The 17,068-nt window shown below is 34.9% G+C and overlaps 1 non-coding gene and 1 pseudogene across 1 annotated transcript; one reads left to right on the top strand and one right to left on the bottom strand.

Moving 5' to 3' along the window:
- The first annotated feature begins 1,231 nt into the window (after positions 1 to 1,231).
- On the top strand, positions 1,232 to 6,022 carry LOC130946848 (L-ascorbate oxidase homolog; annotated as a pseudogene).
- A 10,223-nt stretch (positions 6,023 to 16,245) lies between these two features.
- LOC130947061 (small nucleolar RNA R71) lies at positions 16,246 to 16,349 on the bottom strand. Its single transcript, XR_009072473.1, has one exon. It is a non-coding gene; the product is annotated as a small nucleolar RNA R71 (small nucleolar RNA).
- Positions 16,350 to 17,068: the final 719 nt, after the last annotated feature.

The raw sequence follows: 17,068 nt of genomic DNA, 5'->3' as shown, positions 1-17,068 counted from the left end.
TAGTAACCCATCTTAGGAGGAAAAATGCTAACTAACCACTTGCGAGGTTAATGGAATGAGCAAGGAGATGTCACAAATCACGTAGTGGGGGCATTTGGTCTTTATTTGTGTGAGAATACATGCTATCTAGTTATTTAAAATGTGTTTAACATATAGTATATTTTATACTTATTCAAACTCATTAACACACCAAATTGATCGTATAAGTTCAAACAAAGATTTCCCTTTCAAGGTGTCTTCACCATATTAGACAACGTAAGCATTAAATGATGCATAAGATGATAAGAATATCTTATATCCTTAACTACTTGACCAACCTCTTCCGTTGGAACTTTTGGAAGTATCTCGCTAAATTTTTATGGCTACGCATTCATATTATGCTCGTATTAGTTAAATACCACTTGAAACAGCATGGCAGCCCATTATTAGATATCTATGTTTCTGTCTATAGCTATAAGTAACAATTATGTTGGATTTGGATGACAATAAGATGAATAGACCGAGTCCGAAACTGAGATGAGGGAGGGAAACAAAAGTCCAGTTTAGAAGTTTAGACTTGAATATAAAGGCGCAATTAAGGTTAACGAAGTGAAGTGGAGTCCAATTGATTCTTAAATCAAACAACCATATGTGATTATTTTCCTTAAAAAATGTGTAATTTAAAAAGCATACAGTGATCACACACGTTATTTAATTCAAAATTGACGAATCAAATTGTTTTTCTGCACTTCCATGAAGGGCGGCAATTAGAATCGGTAAGTGCGCAGTGTGTGATTCATCCAAGCCGCTCTACTGAATTCTGAATATGAACCGACTTTAGAATAATTCAAGAAGCAAAGCAACAAAGAGGGCCCTCTGCTTCTCCTCCTCACATGTGAGGGTCCTGGAAGCTGTAAACAACAAAACAAGGTACTTCACTCCTCCCCACCCACATCCACATTAGTAAGCGCAACAAAAACTAACCCATGTGGGAGACAACAGTACTAATCCTGATCCTATTTACTTAATTAACCTCCCTCTCAGGACCCCACGACCGACACTTATTTTCCATTCCTATTTTATTTTCGGTTCTAAGTCCCCCTAGATTTTCCCTCCTTTTTTTATTTTAACATTTTAAAGTTAAACACGGCTACTATGGTAGCATTACACATGCTAACATCACTCCTTCCCTCTGTACCGCACTTAAATGTGTCCCCATTCCTAATCATTTTATGACATCTCCCCTCTCTCACTCACTCACTCTCCTCCCTTTTAAAGTCTCTCCCTCTCAGTCTCTCCTTTACTAACCACAACAAATAGAGTAAGTACAAAGTAGCATCAGAGAGAGAGAGAGAGTAAATAGAGGGAAAGAGAAAATGCCGCTCAAGTTAGGAGGAGGAGCTGCTGCTTTTGGCGCCTTCCTAGTCCTATGTGTTGGTTTTTCTCTCTTTGCAGTTACCTTGGCTGAAGACCCGTACAGGTTCTTCAACTGGAATGTCACTTATGGCGATATTTACCCCCTTGGAGTTCGCCAAAGGGTACGTACTTGTCAACATTTTTGTTCTCTTAATTACGTTGCATCAATTACATTATGGATCTGATTCAATGTGATTAATTCATGAGATCAACACGTGAACAGGGAATACTCATCAATGGGCAATTTCCCGGTCCAGACATTCATTCAGTTACCAATGACAATCTCATCATCAATGTCTTCAACAGCTTGGATGAGCCTTTTCTCCTTTCCTGGTACATTTCCATTTCTCTCTGTTGAACCATTTGCCACTTTCAGCACTACCTTCCGATCTGCTCTTTCTTTTTCTTTTTTTCCGGGATCACAATACATAAAATCAAGCATAATGACGAAAGTGAAAAGGAACTACAAGCATGTGATTAGAGTGCTTTGTTAAAACAATTAATTAATTAATTAATTAATTAAATTCAGCTTTGTGTTGTGATCCTCTGACCACTAATAAGGAGTATGTCTTATTCTCTTGTCGCTTGCACAATTCTTAGTACACTTCTCTAACACTATGAGAAGCCACCGCATTTCACACTGCTGGACCATTTGTTTGGACACGGATCTAGATCTGGCTCATTCACTATTGGTATTATATTATAATATTATAATAATATTCTGAAAGAGAAAGAAAAAGAAAAAAGCAAGACTTATTTAGCTATTACTTCTGGAAAGAGCAAACTAAAGTTACATGGATGATTATGGATATTAGGTGGCGCATCATCTACGACATAGACATAGACATGGAAGCCTGTTGTTATCAGCAAGCTCAAAGCTAAGTCATAATTTGGGGTAATAAGAAAGCGACCAACGTTAGTAGTAATAAAAGGAAGAATTAAGAAAGGGAAAGTTTCTAGAATTAATGTTTGAATTTCTGTTATGCAAAAGTAAGGTGAACAATAATTAAATATTATTAGGGTCCATTTCATTTCATTTCCCTTTCTCGCTTTACTGTCTTCAAGCAAGTATGGCCTATCAACTAATAAGAGTAGATCAATGTCATATAACATAAATCACATGCTTAATTTTTTTTTTTTTTAAGATAAAAGAATGAGAAATGGTGGCTGTATCACTTTTTTATGTACACATTTCTTTTACGGCATAAATTTTTTTTTTTCTCACTTCTAATACCAAAAGTGAAAGGTGTGCAGAGAGAAAACTGATGTATATAACATTATTCTAAAAGAATATAATTCAGGTGGAAGAAGGAAAAAAATAATTGAATGAGTTGCATGAGAATTTCATTCCAGATTTGTATGAATTGAAAATACAGGAATGGGATCCAGCAGAGAAGGAACTCATTTGAAGATGGAGTGTTGGGAACAACATGCCCAATCCCACCAGGGAGGAACTTCACATACATTCTACAAGTGAAGGATCAGATTGGAAGCTTCTATTACTTCCCATCTCTTAATTTTCATAAAGCAGCTGGTGGTTTTGGAGGAATTAGGATCCTAAGCAGGCCTAGAATTCCAGTTCCATTCCCTGATCCAGATGGTGATTACACTGTTCTCATTGGAGATTGGTACAAATCCAACCACACTGTAAGTGTTACACTAACACTACCTGTTAATACTTCATTTCATTTTCCATCCTAGTTTAATTGAATATAGTACAATAATAGTATTACAGTGGGATGAATAACAAACATTTGACTTTTCTTGTGGGGCTTTCGTGGTTGGCAAGTGATTGATGATTGATATCCCCAACTAATTTCGCCTCACAGATATAGTAGCGCAAAAGCAAGAAATAAATGACACCATCGCCCCACCCTAAAATAAAAGACACACGTTACTATATGTCATCAGGGTTTACAAGTGGGCATTGCAGCTAGTACCAGCTTACTCAGCATCATAAAGAGAGACAATGGAGTAAGAAATTAGAAAAGAGTATAATAAAGAAGAAAAAGTGCAATTTACTACTAGGTAGAATCTTTAGTTTTGTTTGTATTAGTAAGTCAAGAGTGTTGAATTGGGACAACCGCCAATGGGTCCAATGAGATGGGTTTGGATCCTTGTAGTCATTAATTGCATTTGTGACTTCTAAATGCATATTGATCCTCGTGCCAAAGGGATAACCTTCATTGAGGAATGAGGATGAACCCCACCTATCCAATTACTCGCATCTTCTCCGACGAATTGGCCACGCGGTGATCTCGCTTATGCGGCGGTATCCACGTTTCGTGCAAATTGTTTTCATAATCATAATAATACTACTACAATAATGAAGACATTTCTTCAATGTTAGATCAAATTTTTCTAGTAAATGCATAATAATATTTCTAGATCAACAGATACCGGTCGTCCACCAATTCAATACTTGAATCTTCAATACTACATATGATACTTCTTTTAAAACAAATAAATGATGCAATTAGATCTTTTTGTCTTTTTGAAGGGAGCACTTAAATAGTTAAAACTTTTGCTATTACTATATAATGACATTGGGATTTAACTTTAATAATCTTATTTGTCAGTGAATTTTGACAAAATCATTTCCTCTAATGCTAATGCAGACGTTGAAAGCTCATCTTGATAGAGGTAAGAAGTTGCCTTTACCTGATGGCATTCTCATAAATGGTCGTGGGCCTAACGGAGCATATCTCAACGTCGAACAAGGTATGCACTTGTTCTAATAATAATAATATTGCATAGATAGAAATGAGGAGTAATTTTGATGAGGTCAATTTCAATGGTCTTGTACAAACAGGAAAGACTTACAGGCTTAGAATATCAAACGTGGGGTTGCAACATTCGCTTAACTTTCGCATACAGAACCACAAATTGAAGCTGGTAGAAGTGGAAGGAACACACAGCCTACAAACCACATACTCCTCCCTTGACGTTCATGTGGGACAATCTTATTCGGTTCTAGTTACTGCAGACCAACCAGCACATGACTATTACATTGTTGTTTCCACTCGCTTCAACTACAAGATCCTCACCACCACTGGAGTTCTTCACTATAGCAATTCTGGGGCCAAGTTTCCGGTCCAATCCCTGGTGGACCTACCATCCAAATTGATTGGTCTTTGAACCAGGCCCGCTCCATAAGGTATTACAAAAGCCTTCGAAAGACAATAAAAATCAATTCCTTAATTATATTTATTTTATGTTATATTTTTTAATTAGTGTCGGAATAATTGAGTAAAAATTTAGATGTGTAATTATAAATGTTACGTATAAATATTAAGTTCACTTTGGGTTATTTGTTTCCCTAGCATAACTTAAGGTATTACTATTCATTCTTCCATAATCTTATTCTATTAGTTTATCATTCTCTAAATTCTAGTACATATTGCTTATTGCTCACCTTGTAGTAAATGCATGTGATGAACTGAATCTCAGGACTAACCTTACGGCAAGTGGACCAAGGCCGAACCCTCAAGGATCATACCATTACGGTTTGATAAACACAACCAAGACCATAATTCTGGCAAGTTCAGCTGGTCAAGTGAACCGCAAGCAGAGATATGCAATCAACAGCGTGTCCTATGTTGCCCCAGACACTCCTCTTAAACTCGCCGACTACTTCAAGATCTCGGGTGTTTTCCGTGCTGGAAGCATCTCTGACAGACCCTATGGTGGTGGCATATACCTTGATACCTCTGTATTGCAAGCTGATTATAGATCTTTCGTTGAGATTGTCTTCCAAAACAATGAGAATATTGTTCAGAGTTATCATCTTGATGGCTACTCTTTCTTTGTGGTTGGGTGAGTCATCACATTCACATATGTCTATACATATATGTTTTTCTTTAGTCTTCTGTTATTGGTCAATAATTTGTTGGCCTGAAGTTATTTCAACTATAAAATGTAGTATGGATGGAGGACAGTGGACAACTGCTAGCAGGAACAGTTACAATCTTAGGGATGCAATTGCACGTTGCACAACACAGGTGAGCCAATAATTTTAACAAATAATGTTAAATTCAGAAACATTTAAGTGGTGGTTATGATTTATGAATATTTATGCAACATGAATTAAATATACTCTAATGCAGTGTTATATTCATATTTGATTGTGAGCAGGTATATCCTTATTCATGGACGGCTATATATGTTGCACTTGACAATGTGGGAATGTGGAACTTGAGGTCTGAGTTTTGGGCACGACAATATCTTGGTCAACAGTTTTACTTGCGCGTTTACACAGATTCAACCTCAATTAGGGACGAATTTCCAGTTCCAAAGAATGCACTTCTTTGTGGTAAGGCAAGTGGAAGACACACACGTCCCCTTTGAGCTAGCAAGGATTATTTGATGGATCCATCCAAGTATCCAAGGCATTCTAGCTTTAGAATATAAAGAGTAGCTAAATTATGTGCTGCTAATTTTATTGTTTTGAGTGCTTTCACCTTTTTATGCTATGCTCTGCTGGAATGTTTGAACATGTGTAATTTTATCTTTGTATGACCCCAGCTCGAGGTCACATTCTTTCCCTGGAAAAAGAAAGAGAGAGAGAAAGAGAGAAAGAGAGAGAGAGAGAAGCTATATATTATATATTTTTATTCCCTTTGTATTATCTCGATTTTTACTAGCATTAAAAGTAAGGTTATGCAGATTGCAGCAAGTTACCATTTGCACTTTGACATTTGATTGTGTATGATTCAACTACTCAAGTCATTTTTCTGGATTTTAGAAGAGAAACCAGATTTGCTATAAAATATCCAGATTAAGATTGTCCGAAGAAAAGATGAACTCCCAAATCTTGTGTTCGGAAGTTGTATTAAAAATTCATGGAAAAAATTAGGCCACTTCCTAGACTATTTTGCAAATACCTAAGAACCCGAATGGCTACCTTGTAATGTATCTGAGTGGTGGATGTTATGAATTGACTGAGGTGTTGAGTGACATAGGTGATATTAGGTTGGATGCTGATGAGGTAAATAAGGCATCTAACCAAGTAACGATAAACAAAAGGATCAGGCGGAAGAGAATTAAAATCCTAATAAAGATTGGTGGAGCTATCCATAGGGACACTAGCAGTTTTGACTCCCAAAATCTTAGAGAGATGCCTTCTACCTCAATTTCTAGAAAATATCTCAAAGTGTAAATATTCTTAATTTTAAAATAGGCATCTAAAGTCCTTTATATAGTTACCATTTTAGAAATAGAATTCTCAATAATCACAATATCATCAACATACACCAGCAAAATAGCGATTTCATTATCCAAAATTTTAATTAAAAGACACTAAAAAAGTATCTACTGATACCCACATGAAAGAAGAAGAATGTAAATTTATTCATACCCCATCCTATTGGATTGTCTCAACTCTCAATTTATATAAGGATTTAAGATGATAGCAGCATTGATTTGTAACGGGTTATGATCAGGCCAGGGAGAAGATCCATGTAAACAGTCTCTATTAAATCACCATATAAAAAAACATTATAGACGTTTAACTGATAGATTGGTCATTTTTTGATTGAAGCTAGTGCTAAAACTATTCTGATGGTTACTGGCTTGACTATTTGGGAGAAAGTCCCAAGAAAATTCACCCCTTCTGTCTAGTCCCCTTCACCACCACACGGACTTTGTACGCTTCAATTGAACCATTCGAGCAGTGCTTGATTTTATATTGGTTTAATTATTCTATTGATCCTATAGTTTTACAAAATTTTCAATTAGGTTTTTATAATTTTTTTCTTTTTAATTGGGTTTATGCACCAAAATTTTTTTTCAATTGAGTCCCTATATTTTTTTTATTTAAGTTTCTGTACCAATTTCTTTTTTTAATTAGATTCTTATACAATTAAGTCAATTATTATTAAGAGAGACCTAATTAAAAAAAATTAGTGCAGGACCAATTAAAAAAAAATAAATATAAAAACTTAATTAAAAATTTTACAAAAGTATAGGACCAACATTTTATATATCCATTTACAACTAATGGATTTCATTTTTGGGAGGATATTCCACCATAAGTCAGATTTTGTTCAAATTTAAAGCAGCAAGCTCTTTTTCATGGAACGATGCTAATGAGAAACCTGATTAGCTTCTAAAATGATTTTAGTTCATGCTAAAAATAAAAGGAATGAGACGAAAGTTTTGTGATTATGAGAAAGAAGAAAAAGAGATAACGGAAGAAACTGGATTCCAACACAATGAGACAGAGGTTGGTGAGGTAGGAGAAGAGTTGTAGATATAATCTTGGAAGTGGATAGGAGGCTTGGTGGTGCGCTGGCTCTAGCAAGGATGAGAGATGTGAGAGGTCTCAATAGTAAAAGGAACAAGGGAGGTACGTGGTGTATCTTGGCCAGAAGAATGAGAAGAAAGTAGTGAAGGCTGGTGTGAGTAAAGAGGCGAGGAGGCAATGCTGTTAGAATTTGGTTGAATTAGTCTTATATTGTTTAGGATAGCAAATGAAGTTAGTGAACTAGGCTATAAATATGAGGCTAAGTTTTCTATTTGTTTTTGCACTAGTCGGAAACATTTAAGTTTGTATCTGATTTTTCTTTTCCTCTGTACTCTTTGATTAGAGAGTGTTGTGAGGTGTAGTTAGATATTTGTTTTGAGAGAGTGTGGGTGTATTGAGGGTGTCGGTGTTAGAGAAAAAGAAGTCTATGTATTGTAACAATTTTCACATAGTGATATTCTTTGGTTGTCATTTGACAATGGCCGTGATTTTTTTCTCCGGTAATTAGAATTTTCACGTTAAATTTTTATATTGTAATTGTGTCTATTTTATTTCTCTATCAAAGGTATTTTCTCAAGAAAGAATTGTGTATTATCCCCTACAAATGCCAGTGAAAGGCGTTGAAGAGGAGATCAAAGAAGAGATAAGGATGGTCCATGGTAACACAGGGAGATGGGATTGTCGAGTTAAAAGGGGTTGGTTGAATGAGAGATAAATTGGGTGATGGGGAGGTTTCAGGTGGGTCAGCAAGGGTGGAGGTCCAATAAGAATAGAAAGTTCATGTTGTGTAGCACCATTGTTTATTAGCTGTGGACTTGCATTGCGTGGATTAGACAAATTATTTGGGTTCGGAGAAGGTAAGATGGAATTTTTTTTTTTTTTGCCAAAAATATATTGTTCATAAAATATTATATTTTTAGATACCATAATTTTTCTTTCTTTTAAAATATAAATAATATATCCTTTAAAATTATGTTAATAACAAAAAAAAATGATATTTTGTACTCTAAAATCAAATTTAGAATGATAAATTATGAGAATCACATAAACAATCAAAAATTTTAATATCATAATAATTAATCGAATTTTTTAATAAAGTTTTTCAATGGAGTTTTAAAATTAAGAACCGAAGATGGAACTTAATTTATGAAATAAATAGCATGATGAATGCCATAAGGCTAAAAAAGAGAGAAATATTTTATTAAAACATAACGCACAAACAACAATTAAAATATGTTGATGTTTGTATTCGACTCTCCTATTTTGTTGTTGGAGAATTTCAATACAATTATATTGATAAATAATTTTCTTTGGTGAAAAAAAAACATTAATAAAAAATTCAGGTCCATTATTTAAAGAAATGATTTTAACTTTAGAATTAAATTAAGCTTCAACTAAAGCAATAAAATTCTTAATATATTGTGAGATTTTACTTTTTTATTTTAATAAAATAATAACCTAAGTGAAAAAGACTAAAGTCACCAATAATAGTTAAGAAATATTTATTATTATGAATTGAATTTTGATGCAAAAAAATCTTATATATTTAAAGAGTAAACTACCATTTCTATCTACGAAAGTTGAAAATGCTGACATATCTATCCATAGAAGACGAAGATTACCATTTGTATCCATAAAAGATAGTTTTTACAAGCAAAATTATCCAAACCCTAAAAAATTAAATAAAATTCCTAAACTACCCTTTTCTCCACTATCATCTCCTCCATCCTTCCTCTCTCTCTCTCAATGTTCTCAGCCACCCAATTCCAACATCAACCGCATACCACCGTATCACTCTTATCATCATTGTTCACCCCCTTATCTGCCAGCAATGTCGCAGACCTCCACCGAGACTAGGAGCACCGCGCCAGCTTCTCCTCGCCACCATCACCATCGACCTCGAACCAGAACGCCATAGCAACCCTCTTCACCTCTTTCTGTGTCGCAGAACCACCACCGTCACTGCCTGATCCCTGCCATTGTTATATCTACCTCTTTGCTTTGTTCTTCATTACAGGTTCATGAACCAACCCATTTTTGCAGGCTCCGATGGTGCAACCAGCTCTCCCCACTGGTGGAGCACCAGGCCTTCACCCACAGGTGGATCGTCACGCTCGGTTCGGCAACAAGTGGGTGAGCCACCATAGCCCGACTCCTCTCTGGCAAAACCTCCATTTCTCTGCCACAAACCACCTCATTGCCACTCCTTCATCACCATAACCTTCACCTTTGGAGGAATCAAAATCAACCCAGAGAGGGATTTGAAATGGATGACGATAGATGAGAGTCAAAATTGGATCTTGGTTTCAGCTAAATCTGAAGCTGTTTAAGGGAATAAAACATTGAAAAGGGTGTCATGGAGAAAGCTAATAGAAATAGGGCGAAAAAGAACACAGACCCAAGGTGTGAAGAGAGTAAGAAGAGAAGATCAAATCTGAACAATCAAACACAGAAGCCTCATGTATTTGGATTCACTTTTTCTGGGAGAAAAGAAAAATGGTGAGAGAGAGAGAGAGAGAGAGAGAGAGCTCACCGCGATTTTGGTTCGCAAAGGGGTCCGCGGTGATGGCGGCTGGCGCGGTGTCCCGTCAGGGGCACTAATTCACTGATGAGGAGAAGGTAGCCCCGTTAAGTGAGGGTGGTTGGCGGTGAAAAGAGGAGAAGGGGGCACTGCGGCTCTAGGGTTGCTAGCGGCGGCGAAGTAGGGGCGGGGTGGGTGCGAAGGTCCTCTGGTCAGCAATAGCGAGACAGGGAAGGAGAGAAGGAGGGGTGGTCACTGACATTGACACTGGAGGCTGCAAGATTGGGTGGCTGAGAACATTAAGAGAGAGAGGAGAAGGAGGGAGAAGATGATAGTGGTGGAGAGAAGGGTAGTTTAGAAATTTTATTTAACTTTTTAGGGTTTAGATAATTTTGCTTGTAAAAACTATCTTTTATGAATACAAGTGATAATTTTCATCTTCTATGAGTAGATATGTCAGCGTTTTCAACTTTCATGGATAGAAATGATAGTTTACTCAATATTTAAATGAAATAATTAAAAATGGCATTAGCTCTATTTGAATAGCTAGAGAATGAGAGTTTTCTTTACTTTAAAAATTGATATACATCACAAACCTCATCATGATTTAAGAAAATAAAGAGATATTGCTTACGTAAAATATTGAGTCTTTGTCTAAAAATGTGTTATAATATGAAATGTCACAAAGTTGAGGAAGAGATGAAGGTAAGATGTATATAATTTATTGAGTATTTTGATAACAGTTTATTGTTGTAAAAGACTTTCTCTAGGATGTTCAACCTTGCTTTTAGCCAACCCAAACCAATCACCCTCAAGCTCTTAGATTCATGTAAAGTACATGAAAATTGAGAAAAAGTGCATTAACAAAAGAGTGTGAAAGTAAGCTTAGAAATAGAAATCGAAATCAAATTAAAATAAAATTGAGGCAAATATAAGATATAAATAAAATTAAAGATGAAAAAAATTTGACAATGCCCTTATAATGTGCAACAACTTGAGATCAATTAGGCATACGAACAATTACGAGTTTAATTTTGGAATAAGAAATAAAAAAAATGTTTAAAATAATATGATCAGTTGCATCCGAATCAATAATTCAAACATCATTAAAAATTAAATTGTAAAGAAATTTTATTTAAGATTGAAAAAGTATGAGTGGAACAAAAAAAATGAGTATCCAAACTTGGACTTGGAAATAGTCCAATTTGAGAAGAACCATTGGCCTTTTCAATCCTATTTTCTAAAGCATGTGTTTCAGTCGATTTTAAAAAGGTTTAATTATTCTGCAGGTCTTATAGTTTTACTGAATTTTCAATTAGGTTCTTATACTTTTTTTCTTTTTAATTGGATCCCTATACATTTTTTTTAATTTAGTCCTTGTTAACGTTAAACGTTAAAAAAAATGTTAGTGAATTGTGAAATTACTTGTATACCCCTAGGGGCCTAACTGAAAAAAAAAATATAGGGACCTGATTGAAAATTTAAAAAAATTATAAATATTCAATAAAAGATATTTTTATAATCCCTATTTAATGATTCTACGATATAAAAAATATTTCTATAATCCCTTTTATTTTATCACTATCATTTTTTTATTTATATACAAATTGTACCAAAAATATCGTCTCTTTATTTTTTTTGACTTTCAAAATACCTTATCTTAAGAATATATATAAAAAAAAGTAATGATTAAAATGAAACAGAGAAATAGTAGTAATAAGTATAATATAAAATTCAATTTTCATCACTCAAGTATTTATTATGACCAACATAATGAAAGAACTTGCATATGGCATATGATAACAAGAATCATTGATAGAATAATAACTAAAATTGTTTACAAAAATTGAGTTCTATATAATTCCTCAAACAAGAGAACCAATTTGGCTGACAAAAACTCAAAAACAAATATATTGAAGAAATCCCTAAAGACTGCTTGCTCTAGCATAAACAGATATTCCATCTCCCTTGGATATGATCTTTGCCATTGCAACTGATGTCAAGTGACGCACAGGCCGTCGACAACCAAAAGTAAGCAGGAAATACAATGCATCCTCACACTATCTTTGCCACAACAAGAGTTTTCTCACCCATAATAGCTGCAAGGACAAAGCGGTTATCTAGACTCCAAACAATCATATTTACACCACGTGGAATGGGTAGAGTTCTCTGACAAGGACCATCTCTCTGAGGTTGAGGAGGCATAGGTGGAGGTGGAACTCTCAGATGATATGCCCGATGATGAGCGGATAATTTATACGTTTTTTGGCATTGTTTTTAGGTAGTTTTTAGTATGATCTAGTTACTTTTAGGGATATTTTCATTAGTTTTTATACTAAATTCACATTTCTAGATTTTACTATGAGTTTGTGTATTTTTCTGTGATTTCAAATATTTTCTGGCTGAAATTGAGGGACCTGAGCAAAACTCTGATAGGAGGCTGACAAAGGACTGCTGATGTTGTTGGAATTTGACCTCCCTGCACTCGAAATGGAATTTCTGGAGCTACAAAACTCCAAATGGCGCGCTCTTAACGGCGTTGGAAAGTAGACATCCAGAGCTTTCCAGTTATATATAATAGTCCATACTTTATTCGAGATTTGATGACGTAAATTGGCGTTCAACGCCAGTTCCATGCTGCATTCTAGAGTCAAACGCCAGAAACACGTCACGAACTAGAGTTGAACGCCAGAAACACGTTACAACTTGGAGTTCAACTCCAATAAAAGACTCTTCACGTGTAACATTCAAGCTCAGTCCAAGCACACATCAAGTGGGCCCCGGAAGTGGATTTATGCATCAATTACTTACTTCTGTAAACCCTAGTAGCTAGTTTAGTATAAATAGAACTTTTTACCTTTGTATTAGACATCTTTGGTCTCAGTTTTATTCTATTATTCATCTTAGGAGACTATTGATCACGTTTGGAGGCTGACCATTTGGCCATGCCTGAACCTTGATCACTTATGTATTTTCAACAGTAGAGTTTTTACACACCATAGATTAAGGGTGTGGAGCTCTGCTGTACCTCAAGTTTTAATGCAATTACTACTATTTTCCATCCAATTCGATTTATTCCTATTCTAAGATATTCGTTGCACTTCAACTTGATGAATGTGATGATCCGTGACACTCATCATCATTCTCACCTATGAATGCGAGTGATTGACAACCACTTCCGTTCTACCTTAGGCCGGACGCATATCTCTTGGATTCCTTAATCAGAATCTTCGTGGTATAAGCTAGAACTGATGGCGGCATTCATGGAAATCCGGAAAGTCTAACCTTGTCTGTGGTATTCCGAGTAGGATTTCGGGATTGAATGACTGTGATGAGCTTCAAACTTCTGAAGGCTGGGCATTAGTGACAGACGCAAAAGAATCAAGGGATTCTATTCCAACCTGATTGAGAACCGACAGATGATTAGCCGTGCTGTGACAGAGCATTTGGACCATTTTTCACTGAGAGGATGGGATGTAGCCATTGACAACGGTGATGCCCTACAAGAAGCTTGCCATAGAAAGGAGTGATAAAAATTGGAAGAAAGCAGTAGGAAAGCAGAGATTCAGAAGGAGCACAGCATCTCCATACGCCTATCTGAAATTTCCACCATTAATTTACATAAGTATTTCTATCCTATTTTATTTATCTTTTAATTATCTAATGCAATCACATTTGATTCCGCCTGACTGGGATTTACAAGATGACCATAGCTTGCTTCATACCAACAATCTCTGTGGGATCGACCCTTACTCACGTAAGGTTTATTACTTGGACGACCCAGTACACTTGCTGGTTAGTTGAGCGAAGTTGTGGAAAGAAAGTGCTGAGTTAATAGATGCACATACCAAAGTGCCATTGTTGATAATCACAATTTCGTCCACCAAGTTTTTGGCACCGTTGCCGGGGATTGTTCGAGTATGGACAACTGACGGTTCATCTTGTTGCTCAGATTAGGTACTTTTCTTTTCAAAAAATTTTCAAAAATATTTTTTTAAAATTTTCCCTTTGTTTTCGAAAATTTTTCAAAATTTTAAAAGAATGAATTCTAGAATCTCATATAACATGTTTTGGCTTGGCTGGCTATTAAGCCATGGCTGATTTACAGGATTTTGATTGAGGACTATGAATTCATTGCTTCCTTTTTCCAAAATATATTTTCGAAAATTTATTAAAGAAGATAAAAAAAATCATAAAATCATAAAAACCAAAAATATTTTGTGTTTCTTGTTTGAGTCTAGTGTCAATTTTTAAGTTTGGTGTCAATTGCATGTTCATCTTTTTCTTGCAATTTTTTCGAAAATTCATGTATTCATAATGTTCTTCATGATCTTCAAGTTGTTCTTGGTAAGTCTTCTTGTTTGATCTTGATGTTTTCTTGTTTTGTGTCTTTTGTTGTTTTTCATGTGCATTTTTGCATTCATAGTGTCCATGCATTAAAGATTTCTAAGTTTGGTGTCTTGCATGTTTTCTTTGCATCAAAAATTTTTCAAAAATATGTTCTTGATGTTCATCATGATCTTCAAAGTGTTCTTGGTGTTTATCTAGACATTCATAGTGTTCTAGCATGCATCTTGTGTTTTGATCCAAAATTTTCATGTTTTGGGTCATTTTTGTGTTTTTCTCTCTCATCATTAAAAATTCAAAAATAAAAAATATATTTTCCTTATTTCTCTCCAAATTTTCGAAAATTTGAGTTGACTTAGTCAACAAATTTTAAACATTAGTTGTTTCTTACAAGTCAAGTCAAATTTTCAATTTTAAAAATCTTATCTTTTCAAAATCTTTTTCAAAAATCACATCTTTTTCATTTTTTTTATAATTTTCGAAATTTTTACAATTTATCTTCAAAATCTTTTTCTTAATTTTATTTCAAATTTTCGAAATTACACTAACAATTAATGTGATTGATTCAAAAATTTGAAGTTTGTTACTTTCTTGTTAAGAAAGGTTCAATCTTTAAATTCTAGAATCTTATCTTTTAGTTTCTTGTTAGTCAAGTAATCAATTTTAATTTTAAAAATTAAATCTTTTTCTTAAAAATCTTATCTTTTTATCATATCTTTTTCAAAATTTTATCTTTTTCAAATATTTGATTTCAAAATATCTTATCTAACTTCTTATCTTCTTATCTTTTCAAATTTGATTTTAATATCCTTTTCAACTAACTAATTTTGTTTGTTTCTTATCTTTTTCAAAACCACCTAACTACTTCTCCCTCTCTAATATCTCATTCCTTTTTCAAAATTCTTTTTAAATTAATTAATTATTTTAAATTTTAATTTTAATTCTATCTTATCTTTAATTTTTGAAAATCATTAACTACTTTTTCAAAATTATTTTCGAATTCTCTCCCTCTTCTCTTCTTCTATTTATTTATTTATTTACTAACACTTCTCTTCACCTCTCTTCATCTCAAATCACTGCCTCTATCCTTACCCATTCTTCTTCACTCTTCTTCCCTTTCTTCTTCTACTAATAATAAGGATCCTCTTTACTGTGACATAGAGGATTTCTCTTCCTTTCTCTTTTTTCTCTTCTCTTTCATATGAGCAGGAATAAGGAAAAAGGCATCTTTGTTGAAGCTGATCCAGAACCTGAAAGGACTCTGAAGAGGAAACTAAGAGAAGCTAAATTACAACAATCCAGAGGTAACCTTTCTGAAATTTTCAAACAAGAGAAGGAGATGGCAGCCGAACCCAACAACAATAATGCAAGGAGTATGCTTGGTGATTTTACTAAACCCATGTCCAAGTTTGATGGAAGAAGCATCTCCATTTCTGCCATTGGAGCAAACAATTTTGAGCTGAAACCTCAATTAGTTGCTTTAATGCAACAGAACTGCAAGTTTCATGGACTTCTATCTGAAGATCCTTACCAGTTTTTAACTGAGTTCTTGCAGATTTGTGAGACTGTTAAGACAAATGGAGTAGATCCTGAAGTCTACAGGCTCATGCTTTTCCCTTTTGCTGTAAGAGACAGAGCTAGAACATGGTTGGACTCACAACCTAAAGATAGCCTGGACTCCTGGGATAAGCTGGTCACGGCCTTCTTGGATAAATTCTTTCCTCCTCAAAAGCTGAGCAAGCTTAGAGTGGATGTTCAGACCTTCAAGCAAAAAGATGGTGAATCCCTCTATGAAGCTTGGGAAAGATACAAGCAGATGACCAAAAAGTGTCCTTCTAACATGTTTTCAGAATGGACCATATTAGATATATTCTATTATGGTTTATCTGAGTTCTCCAAGATGTCATTGGACCATTCTGCAGGTAGATCCAATCACCTAAAGAAAACGCCTGCAGAAGCTCAAAAACTTATTGACATGGTTGCAAACAACCAATTCATGTACACTTCTGAGAGGAATTTCGTGAATAGTGGAACGCCTCAGAGGAAGGGAGTTCTTGAAATTGATGCTCTGAATGCCATATTGGCTCAAAACAAAGTGTTGACTCAGCAAGTCAACATGATTTCTCAAAGTCTGAATGGATGGCAAAATGCATCCAATAGTACTAAAGAGGCAGCTTCTGAAGAAGCTTATGATCCTGAGAATCCTGCAATGGCAGAGGTTAATTAAATGGGTGAACCTTATGGAAACACCTATAACTCATCATGGAGAAATTATCCAAATTTCTCATGGAAGGATCAACAAAAGCCTCAACAAGGCTTTAATAATGGTGGAAGAAACAGGCTCAGCAATAACAAGCCTTTTCCATCATCTTCTCAGTAACAGACAGAAAATTCTGGGCAGAGCCCCTCTAATTTAGCAAATTTAGTCTCTAATCTATCAAATGCCACCTTAAGTTTCATGAGTGAAACAAGGTCCTCCATCAGAAATTTGGAGGCACAAGTGGGCCAACTAAGTAAGAAATTCATTGAAACTCCTCCTAGTATTCTCCCAAGCAATACAG

The sequence above is a fragment of the Arachis stenosperma genome, chromosome 8 (genome assembly GCF_014773155.1).
Source record: "Arachis stenosperma cultivar V10309 chromosome 8, arast.V10309.gnm1.PFL2, whole genome shotgun sequence".
NCBI lineage: Eukaryota > Viridiplantae > Streptophyta > Magnoliopsida > Fabales > Fabaceae > Arachis > Arachis stenosperma.
This window is presented reverse-complemented; position numbering and strand designations above follow the sequence as displayed.